At 36.2% G+C, this 13,181-nt stretch overlaps 1 long non-coding RNA gene across 2 annotated transcripts in view; it reads left to right on the top strand.

The window, feature by feature from the left end:
- Positions 1-13,181, top strand: part of LOC144337688 (uncharacterized) — a 204,934-nt gene that overhangs the window by 47,288 nt on the left and 144,465 nt on the right. The window lies entirely within an intron of this gene.

Here is a 13,181-nt window from a genome sequence, read left to right as displayed (position 1 = left end):
TGCTAAGAGCTACCTGAAAACAATCACTGTTTACTGTCCAAGACTTCCTCTAGAAGTTGCAAGCCTTCAAAGTAGTTCCCAGAGTTTCAAAATAGTTATCTTAGATTCTACCAGTGAAATTTTTGTCCAGGTAGTAAGACGGATTCTTGGTGTTTCTTACTCCAGTAATTTCCCAGAATCCTTTGCCCCACAAGTATGTTACACCTCAAATAATCACCATTTCTTTTAGGCCAGGCCGGCCGTGCTTCTACTAATTTGTCTCTCTCAGAAACTGTCTAGGTTTTTATGTTTGATTCCAATTCACTCTATATGCCAAAACCCACACCCACAATTCTTTTTTAGACATGCTGTTCTCTTTAGACTTATATTACAGGTACCTGGCGGTACATCACATATCTGTGGGACTATGCTTTTTATATTTCTAGAAGTCACCCTTTTTTCTCAAGGAGAGATGACCTGTGAGGCACCACCATCTTTCAGAGGTCTTAGCACAGGGTCTGACAGCCATATCCTTGATGTGGTCTTTACCCAGTTCCCTAGGTTTGGTCTTCTTTCTGAAGCTGTTTCTTAATGACCATAGCTTTTACTTGGGAGCAAACAGTTTTACTTTATAATTCTAAAATATCTGGACAATTCATCGTCCCTTTAATTCTACTTGGAAATGGACCACTTTTTTTAAAATGTCATTTCTTTCTTGTAGTAACTTACCAAATACGGCACAAAACAGACAGCTCATGTGTTCATTTTCCCTCATAGTCTACTACCTGAACTCTACAAGTTTATTATATAATTTTTCTCTCAGATTATCCCATGCAATATTTTTACCAAATGTTTTGCCACTATGAGTCATCATTTCTCCTGTAACCATTTTCCTTGCCATTTTCCAGCTTGCTGTTTTAGTTTCATACTTCTTGCTTTCTGATTCCAAATCTATCACATTATTTTAGGTTTTTTGCTACGGGAGCATCCTATGTCTAGGTTACCATCTTCTCTATCTATTAGCTTTTGCTATAGTAATGCTTCTAATTTAGTGACAAAAATAATTTATTTTTTCTCATGCATCCTGGGATGAACAGATCTAAGTTTAGCTTGGCTTCAAACCGGAGTTTGGGTCCAGGTCTGCTGTTCTGCCTTAGACTGTCAAGTCAGGACATAATCTCATGGTGATAATGGAAGCATGGGCAAGTTCAGTTGAATAAGTGCAAATCAAGGCTCTGATTGCAGCACAGTTACTAACATCTTAAGGCAGAATGAGTAATATGACTGAACCCAAAGTCAAAGGGCAGGGAGGTACCCTGCCTCTAGTTTAAGGAACAGCAGTCATGTGGCAAAGGATATGGATACAGGAAGGGATGAAGAACTGGAACCAATAATACAATGTACCAGTCATTCAAATCTTAACCAAACATATATGGGAAAGCTATATTAATATCATATAAGGATGTCATTTAAAAACATATCAGAGAAAAATAGTGATACTTCTTGAGAAAATATTTAATTCACCTGGAAACTAAAATAATTCTGAAAATGTATGCACCTCATAACATAGCCTCAAAATGTAAACTTACAAGACAAGAAGGAGAAATGCAAATTCATATTTACAGTAGAAGATTTTAACACACCATTCCCAATAACTGTTAGGACAGATAAATTTATAGAGGGAAAATTTGAACAACACAATTAACAAATGTGACATTTATTTTGTATGCAAAAACTTCAGAATACATATTACAACTACACAATACCCATTATTTGTAAGTGCACGCAACACTTAAAAATTGGACCATTGTCTCAGGCAGTTCCGGCTGTTATGAGAAAGTATCATAGACTGGGTTGCTTATAAAGAACAGAAATGTGTTTCTCATGATTCAGAGTTTGGAAGTCCAAGGTCAGGGTGCCACCATGGTTGGGTTCAGGTGAAGGCCTTCTTTTTGCCTGTAGATTGCTGTCTTATTATATCCTAAGATGGCAGGAGGAGAGGTAGAGAACTCTCTGGGATCTCTTCAAAAAGGGCAGTAATCTCATCCATGAGGGCTCCTCCCTTATGATTTTAAATACCTCCCAAAGGTTCCACCTTTTAATACCATCACATTGGTGATTGGGAGTTCACCATGTGAATATGTGGGGGGTAGGGGCGCACACATATTCAGTCTATAACAACTATATTTTAGCCATAGAGTACCAACAAATTTCAGAGAAAATTGAAATCAGATGGAGTATAGTCTCAGATCACTATGGAATTAAACTAGAAAAGAACAACATAGAGATAATTAGAAAACCTCTGTATATTTGGAAATTTCAAAATACGCTATTAAATATCCCATGCCTCAGGAATAATCACAATAGAAAAATAGGAAATATTTTAAAATAAATTATAATCAAAATACTTTATATCAAAATTTGTGGGGGGCATAGCTAAGGGATGCTTAGATGCGTATATTAGATGCATATATTAGATGCTTTAGATGCATATATTAGAAAAGACGAAGAGCAAAAATCTCAGTGATCTAAGCATGCAGCTGAAGAAAGTAGAAAAAAGAACAAATGAAAACCAAAAAGAACTAGAAGAAAGAAAATAATTTAAAAATAGCAATTAATGAAATAATAAACATTCAGTATAGCACATCAGCAAAGTCAAAAGTTGGTTCTAGAGGAAGGATAAGAAAGGCATAACTAACCAAATTCAGGTATTAAAAAGAAGGTCTGGGTGCACTTTGGAATTACCTAGAGTGTTTTGTTGTTTTTTTAAAAATACTGATGCCCAGGCCCCTCATTTGGTCAATTAAATCAGAATTTCTAATTGTATTTCTGTATTAGTATATTTATTAAATGCCCCCATTGATTCTAATATGAAGCACAGGTGAGAACCATTGATATAGCAAATAACATTTTGATGTCATTCCAACCTTTTTGCTTATACAATTCTTGTATAATAAGTTGTTACAGTTTTGAAACCTTTTGCGTTTACCAGCATATCAATATCTTGCCATAGCAGTAAATATACTTCTGCCACTACATTTTAATAGTTGTATGATGTTTTAATAGTTGTGTAATATTCCATTATATGGTTATATTATCATTTATGTAACTATTATTGAGCACTTAAATTTTCAATGGTAAAAACAGTGCTAAGAGAATATCTCTGTAAAAGTGTTTTTCCAAACCTGGGCAACATGACAAAACCCCAACTTCACAAGAAATAAAAAAATTAACCAGGTATAGTGGTGCATGCCTATAGTCTCAGCTACTCAGGAGGCTGAGGTGGGAGGATCATCAGAACCCGGGGAGGTTGAGGCTGCAGTGAACTGAGACCGTACCACTCCACTCCACTCTGGGTGACTGAACCAAACCGTATCACCCCCCCCGCAAAAAAAAATTACTTTTCAGCTGGCATAGTGGCTCATACTTGTAATGCCAGCTACTCAGGAGGCTGAGGCAGGAGGATCACTTGAGCCCAGGAGTTTAGGTTGCTGTGAGCTATGATTGTGCTACTGTATTCCAACCTGGGTGACAGAGAGACCCCTTATGAAAATAATACCAATAAAGTATTTTTCACACATCTACAAATAGCACTCATTAAAAAATTATTTATTAAAATATTTTCTTGTGAGTATGATGAAATAATATGTGTGACAGTTGGTAAGTGAATTTTTATCTTACATGCTCACCTAGGAATTAGCTAGGTTAGTAGGGCTGAAAGAGATGTATTAATACGTGTTTTGCCAACCATTTCCCTAACACAATGCCTTATGTACAGAAGGCATACAAAAAGGCAGGGCACAGTGGCTCATGCCTGTAATCTCAACACTTTGGGAGGCTGAGGTGAGTGGATCATCTGAGGTTAGAAGTTCGAGACCAGCCTGGCCAACATGGTGAAACCCCGTCTCCACTAAAAATACAAAAATTAGCCAGGTGATAGTGGCGCGTGCCTGTAATCCCTGCTACTTGGGAGGCTGAGGCAGGAGAACCGCTTGAACCCAGGCTGCGGAAGTTGCCGTGAGCCAAGATCGCGCCACTGCACTCTAGTCTGGGGGACAGAGTGAGACCCTGTCTCAAAAAAAAAAAAAAAAAAAAAGCAAAAATGTTTGTTGAATAAGTGAATATATTTAATTCCTCAGAACTAATCGCAATTGGTAGAATATGTGGACTCGTTACATTCAAAAGAAAGATCATGTAATTTTGGGAGCAAACCCAGTATCAGAAACCAATCTGTAAATTAAAATCTTTTACTTTGAAATTAATATATACGAATGAGAATGATTATTGAAATCTATGCTCAGCTAGCCATGAACCAAGAATTCAACTCTTATCTGTCTAGAAGGGGGGGTGGGAAAAAGCTCTCCTATGGTTAACTGCTGCCCCTCTGAGATACTTTGGTTTTCTGCTGCACTGAAGCCAGAATGATTTTATGTTGCAGTAAAAAATGACATTCTTACAATATTAATATATGATTATGGAAAATATTAGATAATTTAGCTAAGCAAAAATAATACAAATAACTCTCATAAATCTATCATTTTCAAATAATAGTTTTTCTTTGGGGGAGCAGTACTTTTTTTATCAACCTAAAAGAAGTACTTCACACCTCCCACATTTTTACAATCTCTGTCATTCATTTTTGTTCACTGTGTATAACCTTTGAAATTTGGGTGCTTGATATGCATGGAAGATGCAACACAACATACATCTTTTAACTTATTATACCATTGGCTGTCATTCTCCAGCATTCATTCATTCATAATTCAGTCATAGATGTTTGTTAAACTCCTACTTTTTGCATTCATTCTGCTACCTTTTGAGAATACAGTGGTAATCAAAAACAGACATGGTCCCTGCCCTCATGGAGCTCTCAGTGGATTTGAAGAGTCTGTCATGAATTTAAAAATGACACAATAAATGTAAACCTGCCACTGTAATAAGTGCTATGAGAGAAAGGAACATGAGTTTGTAACAGGAAAATTTGATCTAGTCAGAAAAGGCTTCCCTAATGAAGTGATAAGTGAGGTTATATTTGAAGGAAAAGTAAAGCAGGGAGGGAGGAGCCTTCCAGGGAAAGGTGTAAAGTCCTAGGACAAGAAAGACTGGGAATGACAGAGAGAGGAAGCCAGCATGGCTAGTGTAGAGACAAGGAACTGGAGAGGAAAGTAGGGGCCAAATCATGGAAAAGCCCTGAAGTAGGAGCATACCTAGTATGCCCAAGCAGCAGTAAGAATTTCACCATGGCTGGAGGGGCATGAGCAAGGAGAAAAGAGTAAAAAGTGAAGTTGGAGAAGGAACAGTGTGCCAGGTAGTTTTGCAGTACTATCCAATAGCACTTTCTGTGATGATGGAAATGCTGTATCTGCACTGTTCACTATGATAGCCATTACTCCCTTGAAATTGAGCACTCAAAACATGGCTAGTGCCATTGAGGAACTGCATATTTAATGTTAGTTAATTTTAATTTAATAGCCTCTAGCTGTAGAGTACAGTATGCTAATGAACACTTGAAGGGTAGATAGTATAGCTGAGAAACTGAATTTTTAAAATTTTACTTCATTTTATTTAAATGTATGAACAGCCACATGTGGCTAGTGGCTGCCATATTGGATAGAACAGTTACAGCCTTGTGACCTTGGGCTTTTACTCTGAATTAAATTTGAATTACCTAAGGCCTGTAGCTAAATTGGTATTTTGTTTTACTTTTAAGCAAAATAATAAAGTTTCCTTTTTTGATAGGGTAAAGGAGAGGTGAAGATATGTAAGAACCTAAAGAAATACATAATTTCCTTGACTCATATTTTTAATTGATACCCTAAGATGCACTCCAAAAGGTGAAATGTAGGTGGTGACAGCATATCTAACTTTTTCTTTCCTGCCTGAACTTAATATCGCCTGCTCGTTAAAGGATGAGACAGGTCCTCCCAGTTAACATTCTCATAGAACATTTCACTTTTTTTATCTTTTGTCATTTGTTAACCTATGTATGTATTTGTATAACTATTCTATATCTTCTGTGCTACGCTCAACCATAAGATTATTATATTATTTAGGGTAGGGACTGTGCCTGTCTTATCCACATAGAATCCACAGTATATGAAATCCTAGTAGTCCAATAATGAATATTTAATAACTGAGTAAGTGAATAAAGTATTCAGCAATCTCATCTCTATTGTACTCATCCATCTGCTTATTTATCCATATTGACTGTTACCCCCTCACCACCGGCCATATAGAGTTAAAGGACTCTCCCTAACCTATTCATCCTGGTTACTTAAAACTAATGATAAGCGTAAGTCTCTCTATTATCTGTAATCCATGAAGCAGAGACCGTCTCCCATCCAATAAAAAGATTTAAATATCTTTTTAAAAAATATTTCAATACCCCCTTAAAGTGAGACCCAAAAGAACTGATAAAAAGATAGCCTGGTGACCTCTGTAGCTCAGAACTGAATTACTCTACAGTGACAACCCCCTCTTTGTCCCTCATAACCTCTCAGCTTTTATATAAGTCATAAGATTCTACCTTATTTTAAATGAATAGCCCATTTTGACAGAGTAATGATGGTATGTGACAAATGGCACTTGTCTCATGGCATTTCCCTTAGCTAGCTTTACTCAGTTCAGTTATTGTTAGGTGACTTCAAGATACATCCTTATGCTGGTTTTGTCTTTGAGACTGATTTTCTCCAAGAACCCTCAGTTCTGGTTCCACGCACACGATAGAAAGGCCCTCAGTTATTTTGGCTCACAGTAGGACTGCTTTCTTCACTGTATTAGAGAGTTGGAGGATTATCGGAAAATCCTAGTACAATTTCGGAAGTAGAAACTTACCACAGAGACGTTTCCCCACATGAAATGTTTAGTGACAGTTGGAGTGGAAATAGGGGTCCATTGACCCTGGGTGTCAGTCCTGTCATACCCAGTTCACTGTGTCATCTTTAATAATGTACAGTTTGTGCTTCAGCCTAGAATCTGCAGAGACTCTCTCCTGTTCTTACCCCTTTCACTGATACCAGCAGTAGTAAAAAGATTCACCTTTGTGAAGCTTACTGAAATTCTTCCACATCTTCAGGTAATTCACAGGGATGAGGAAAATAAAAAGAAAAAATTAATAAAATTAATAAAATTCCTCTACAAAACTGAAATACTGTGCAGAGATTGTTGAGAAGGTATGTGCGGGATTGCTGGGTTTTCAAGCTAGATAAAACAGTAGTACCTATTTAAGTCACCACCACAGGGGGCCTCCTAAAAATAGACTGACTCTACTATGTAATAGCTTAGGACATTTTTATTGATATCATCTCTTGTCCTGCCCATAGAAAAGCCTTGAGCCTGGAAGGAGGAATTTGAGTGTGTTTTCCTAAGAAACTGGTGCCACAGTAAACTGTATGTCTGTTTGTTCTTGAAGCCAGCCTAGCAATTACCTTGGAATTCTAGGCCTCTGTATTTTTCTAAATGTTTTTTCCTTCTACTTCATCATTCCTGTTGAAAGAAACAAAACAGCATAAAGAAAAGCTACAGGTTACTCTGAATACACACCAAGTTTGGTAGGGGAGTAGTTGTCTTAGGTGGCGCTCTCACCACAGCACTAAGAGCTATACTGATGTAGTAAGGAAAACGTGGCCCTTTTGAATCTTAATGTGCTGTTCATTTCTATTCCCATTGCTACTCCTAGGATTTCTTATCTCTTGCCCTAGCAAATCATAACACATAGACATACATACACACACACCCATCCCTGTCCAGTGCACCCAGTGGGGGGGAGGGGGCAGAGAAGACAAAGTCATTTATATAATGTGTCTCCCTGCTGAGCCCCTAATGGCCGAAGCTTTTGTTCTGCATTCAGTGGCTGCATGTGATGGGCAGGAAGCTGCAGTCTCCCTTTGTTCCATGGCCTTATTCAGCAATTTAGATCCATCATAAAAATCAAATATGCATGTTGCAATCGCCTTGTGTACAACAGCTTCAATTTTCACCTTTTTAAAATTTGAACTCCACAGGGGAAGAGAGGGAATGAAGGGAGAAAGGGAAGATAGGGGTAAGAAAAAAAAAATCGCTTTGTGTTTTTGCTTAGTGGACTGTGAAAATAGGCAGTCATGAAAAAAATTTTTTTTTAATTTCATAGATGCATCCCATTCAAAACAAGACATGCTACCAAATTAGGCCTTGTGGAAATGCCCTCAAACCATCCTAGTTAACTCAGGCTCCAAAACTTGGATGTGAAATGATGGGTAAAGAGAAAAATAGAACGTTATAAAAGGGTAGAAAGAGGAAGACTATTTAGGGCTTGAAGAATCATCCTGTTCAGAGAGGTACCTCCATACCACTTATAATTATGCCAAAAAGGATGTTTTTTGTTCAGCTGATTGTCATGAGTTTCTTTTGTAAAAGAAATGATTTGGGGAAAAGGTTCATAGAGGGAGTGAGAGAGAGATTACACTTAAAGATATATTTCCTCTCTGAATAAAAATGAACACATTGACAGAGATGTTTTTGTTCACTTATTGATTTGCACACTATATTTAAAATTTTCCCAGAACTTCTAAGGATATGTTCCCTGGAGTTCAAATAAATTTGCATCAGCAGCTTTGGTATTGATTATGCAGAAAAATACAGAAACCTTTTACCTACTCCATTATTAGACTTGAGCAATGACTTTACAGAAGGGTGCATGCCCTAATACAAACAATGTGGCCAGTATTTATTCGATTTATTAAAAAAAAGAAAGATTTGAAGAAGTGTGCCTCTTTATGCCTGGTTTCACTTACTAATATAGATTTTGAAGGCTCATGCTAAAATTGAAGCCAACCAGTTTGAAGATACTTTGCCTGTTCTTAGAAATGGAGCTCTTACAGGGTAAACCCATGGAGATTGCTGTTGTCATTATACAGACACTGAACATAATATAGGATGGGTGCACACTGAAAGAGTGATCTTGAGGCTCACTCAAGGTTGAAAAAACCTTTGATTATCTGGAGTGGAGCTTCTTCTGGAAGATGTACCAAGTGAGTCTGGGATCAAAACCAATTTCACAAGTTTGATCGAGTCATAATATGGAAATCCACCAGATTCTGCTTTGACTAATTAGAGATGTGTGAAGAAGGTTTCCCTTCCCCAACATTATTGATTTTTCTTTCAAACTCCCCAGTTTCACGGTGAAAATCTGTGGCATTTAAAAGTGTTCAATTTAGTACAGTTCACTGATGCATGTAATCCTTGCTAACTGCATCTCTTTTTCTCTGAACTGGATTTTTCAGGCCCTCTTATGTCTGGGTATATTTTTTATTTACTCTGTATTTTAATTGAAATCAGAACATACAAATACTGAGAGGATACATTTAATATTTGAATTTTTTTTTTTAGTTGCAAATTTTCCCTTTTCTCTGCTGGAAATATGGGCAATTACAAAAAAGTATAATTTTAAAAAGTGGATTCCACACAACTTAAGCCTACATGAATGAAGAGATTTGTATATGTCTTGAGTGATTCTATCCTGGAAAAAGCAATAAAGATGGAGAAAAGCACCAGGAAATTTACAACATTGGATAAAATCTGTGATTGTATACCATCATAACTGAGGCAAAAGCTATGGCCCTATGCCACCTCAAGCCATCTCATCCCATCTTACCGTTTAAGAGTACTCCATATTTTTAGGATATTATAGGCAGATAACATACTGTAACTTCTCATTAAAGTTAGGGCCACATGCTGGCATTTTATGTTCTCAACTTCCTTCATATGAGGAAAGATGCTATACAGGTGTATTAAATTATAAACATTTCGTATTGGAGAGTGAAACCTTTATCTTTGAATTCAAGGTAATTTAATATATAAAGGTATATTTTTAATTGAATATCTTCCTCTTCCCTATCATATGGCAACTTTATCCTCAGTTCTTTCTTCCCAAGAAATAAGTTGTAGAAGACCTAAAGGAAAAATTGTTTCAGGAGACTTTGTTTGCGTTTCAGGTCATTTCAACTACTATTCTTACCTCTGCTTTAAACAAAAAATACATGCTAAACCAATGATAGGTCTCACTGAAGTATTTTTCCTCTGCAATCACACAGATGTTGAGAGTGAAGCCTCCGAATTAGACAGTCTCAGTTCAAGTTCTGACTCCATCCTTGACTAGCTCTGTGACCTTGGGCAAGTTAAGCTTGAGTGTCTTAATTCGTAAAATGAATATATGAGGATAATAACACTTAATGTATAGGATCATGTGAGTTAAATGAGATTAAGTAGAGTATTGTCATAGGTTGCTTTCCTAGAGAAGCAGACCTGAGATTAACATTCAGTGTATTTATTAGGGGGTGCTGTCAATACCTGTGGTAGGTGAGCTGCAGTACATTCCAAGAAAGACCTCAGCCAACACTGAGGCAGGTTTTTTTCAGCCTCCTAGGAGCTGACAGCAACTAAGGGGTATTGTCTTTTACCAATCTTTTTAGCTGTGGAAATAAATCCTTTATTCTTGAAGGGGGAGTTGGGTGGCACATTACAATGTCTATTAGAAGAGTTTAGTAAGCACTCAATGAATATTAGCTATATAATAGTGTCAATGTATATTTACCTGTGAGATCATTCTTAGTATCCCAAACAATTGCTTTCATTATATATTTTAATAGTGCTTTGGTAAGAGCATGGTTCTGGGACTGGATTTGAGGCCCAATTTCCTAATTAGCAGCTGAATAACACTAAGTACATTAGTCTCTCTGTGTCTCAGTTTCCTCATTTGGGAAATGGAAATAATAATAGTACCTATTCTCATAGGATTGTTATCAGGATTAAATATGTTAATAGTTACACTTTCAACAGTGCCTGGCATATAACACAAGCTCTATAACTGCTCGTGCTTATCATCATCATTTATTAGTTTTCTTCTCTCAATCAAGTTAAGCATGTACAGTGAGTCCTCACTTAACATTGAGAGGTTGTTGAAAACTAACTTTAAGTGATACAACAAATTTTAAAAAATGATTTTTTAATCGTCAGCATTATAATGACACATTGTTATTCAAAGACCCGATGTATCTTGTTTTACTTAAAGTCAGTTTCCAAGAACCTGTTGATGATATTGAAGATTTACTGTAGTCAAAAATACTTTGGAATCAGACAATGCTGGGTTTAAATCGCAGCTCTGTCACTTCCTAGCCGTTTTGATCGTGAGCATGTTACTTAATCTGTGATCCTGAGTATTCTCATCTGTCAAAAAGAAATAATATGTCTAACCTTATAGAAAGCACCAAATATATGAAGGTATTATGAACTTATGTTTCAGTTTACTTTCTCAAATGTAGTAATAACCCCATCCTTGGGATATCCTGAAGATTATGTGAGTTCACTCATGAAAAGCACTTAGAATGGTACCTGACAAAAAGTATGTGTTCAGTGAGTGTTAGCTAGTAGGATGGTGATGACGACAACTGTATAAAGGACTCTGCACAGTGCCTTGCATATCATAAGCACTCAAATATTATTTTTGAAGCTCTCCATGAATGTTTTCTTTATTTCTTCCTTTTAGCCTTTCTTTTACATTCCAGCTGGCCTGCTGGACCTTTATTCTTGTGTATTCCTTTCTTCTTCCCTCACTTGCTTGTAAGGATTTTGAATGTTATATATGGGTCAATAATAAACCATATCCTCTGACATCCTTAAAAAACAAGACAAAACCTTCTACTTTGTTTTTATTCTGGAAACAGTAAGGCTGATGAGTGATTAAACATTATCTTCAAGTACACAAAGGTTCTTACTACAGAAAGGTGGCTGCCAGTTTTCCATCTTCAGGACAAAAGAAGAGAAATAGACTTCAGTGGAGCATACAAACACAGAGTGGAAGACAAAAGAGAATGATAGACTCTCTAACTCTGAGAGGCTAAAAACAAAGAATATTCTTAACGTATTTAGAATTGCTATGTGCATGTGTTTCTGACCAAAGGAAAGAGAAAATTCTAATGAAATCCCTTTTAGTACCATACTTCTGATTGTGTTATCCCCAAATATTTTAACTATAAATATTACCTGGTAGTGTGTACCTTGCTTGTCCTATGTTATTTTGTCATATTATCATTCCTGGTTTCATAATAGCTGGTGCCCATTATAAACCAATCAGAAAAAGATCTTGGTTTGGGATAGACATTTACTGTTCATAAAGGCTAAAAACTGTTTCTCCTTGCAATAATATATAATAATAAAAAAATAAGCATAGCCAAAATTTTCATTTGCATTCCAGAGGAAATAGTCTGAATAAATTCACCCTATTCATACACAGTGTTTTGTGTTTTTTTTTTTTAATATTGTTTTAAGCACTGCTAAGTGTTAACGTTTTACATTAAGTCATTACTTTGACAGGGATTTGATAATATAATTATGGCCTTTATAATCATGTAGAAAATCATGTTAATTAAATAAACAAAAACTGAAAGAAAATGAACATTTTGATTGGGTTTATTTCATCAGAAGAATCAGACATCTCAAAATAGAAGCAGACATCTGTGGAAATGAAGAAAAATCTACAGTTCTTAAAAGCCTAGACTCTCTGCTGAGGATATTATCATATAGAGATCTAGGAAATAGTTCAGTTTTAAACATACCCCTTAATAGATATATTAAAGCTGAATTTCCATCTTCCCCTCTTTTTGTTTGATTTTCTTTTAAAGCTGTATTTTTAATGGCAGGTGAAGCTATTGTTTTTGTTTATACTTTGAACAAATATGGCATCTTTTACCCGGGAATATCAAATTCCCATAAATTTCATAGATAGTAGTTATTATATGTGAAATATACAAAACATGAGGCTTCCTGCAAATTCCTGGCAGGGTGTGGAGCAGGGGTGGTGGGTATATGCATTATATCCCATTGTTTTTAGGAATTTTTCTTTGGGTTCCTAGTGATGATTATTCCCACTAAAGGGAGATCTGTGCCCAGCTGGCATGTTTTTATACCACAGCAGAATTCCCAATGATACTTTATCATTTAGACCTCTTTCCTTAAAAATATGAGGGAGCTAGAGTGATTTTTTTTTTTTATTAAACACTTCAGGAGTTTTATTTTTGTCTTTTCATATTTTTATGTTTGGCATGTAGTAGGTACTCAATAAATAATAGTTGAAGCCATAAAAATCTTTGGTTATTTTCAAAGTGATTCTCTTGGAATGCTATGTATTTATTATATCAGTGTCAAAAACTGTTCTGGAATTGCCCTCA

The sequence above is a fragment of the Macaca mulatta genome, chromosome 20 (assembly GCF_049350105.2).
Source record: "Macaca mulatta isolate MMU2019108-1 chromosome 20, T2T-MMU8v2.0, whole genome shotgun sequence".
Lineage (NCBI taxonomy): Eukaryota > Metazoa > Chordata > Mammalia > Primates > Cercopithecidae > Macaca > Macaca mulatta.
This window is presented reverse-complemented; position numbering and strand designations above follow the sequence as displayed.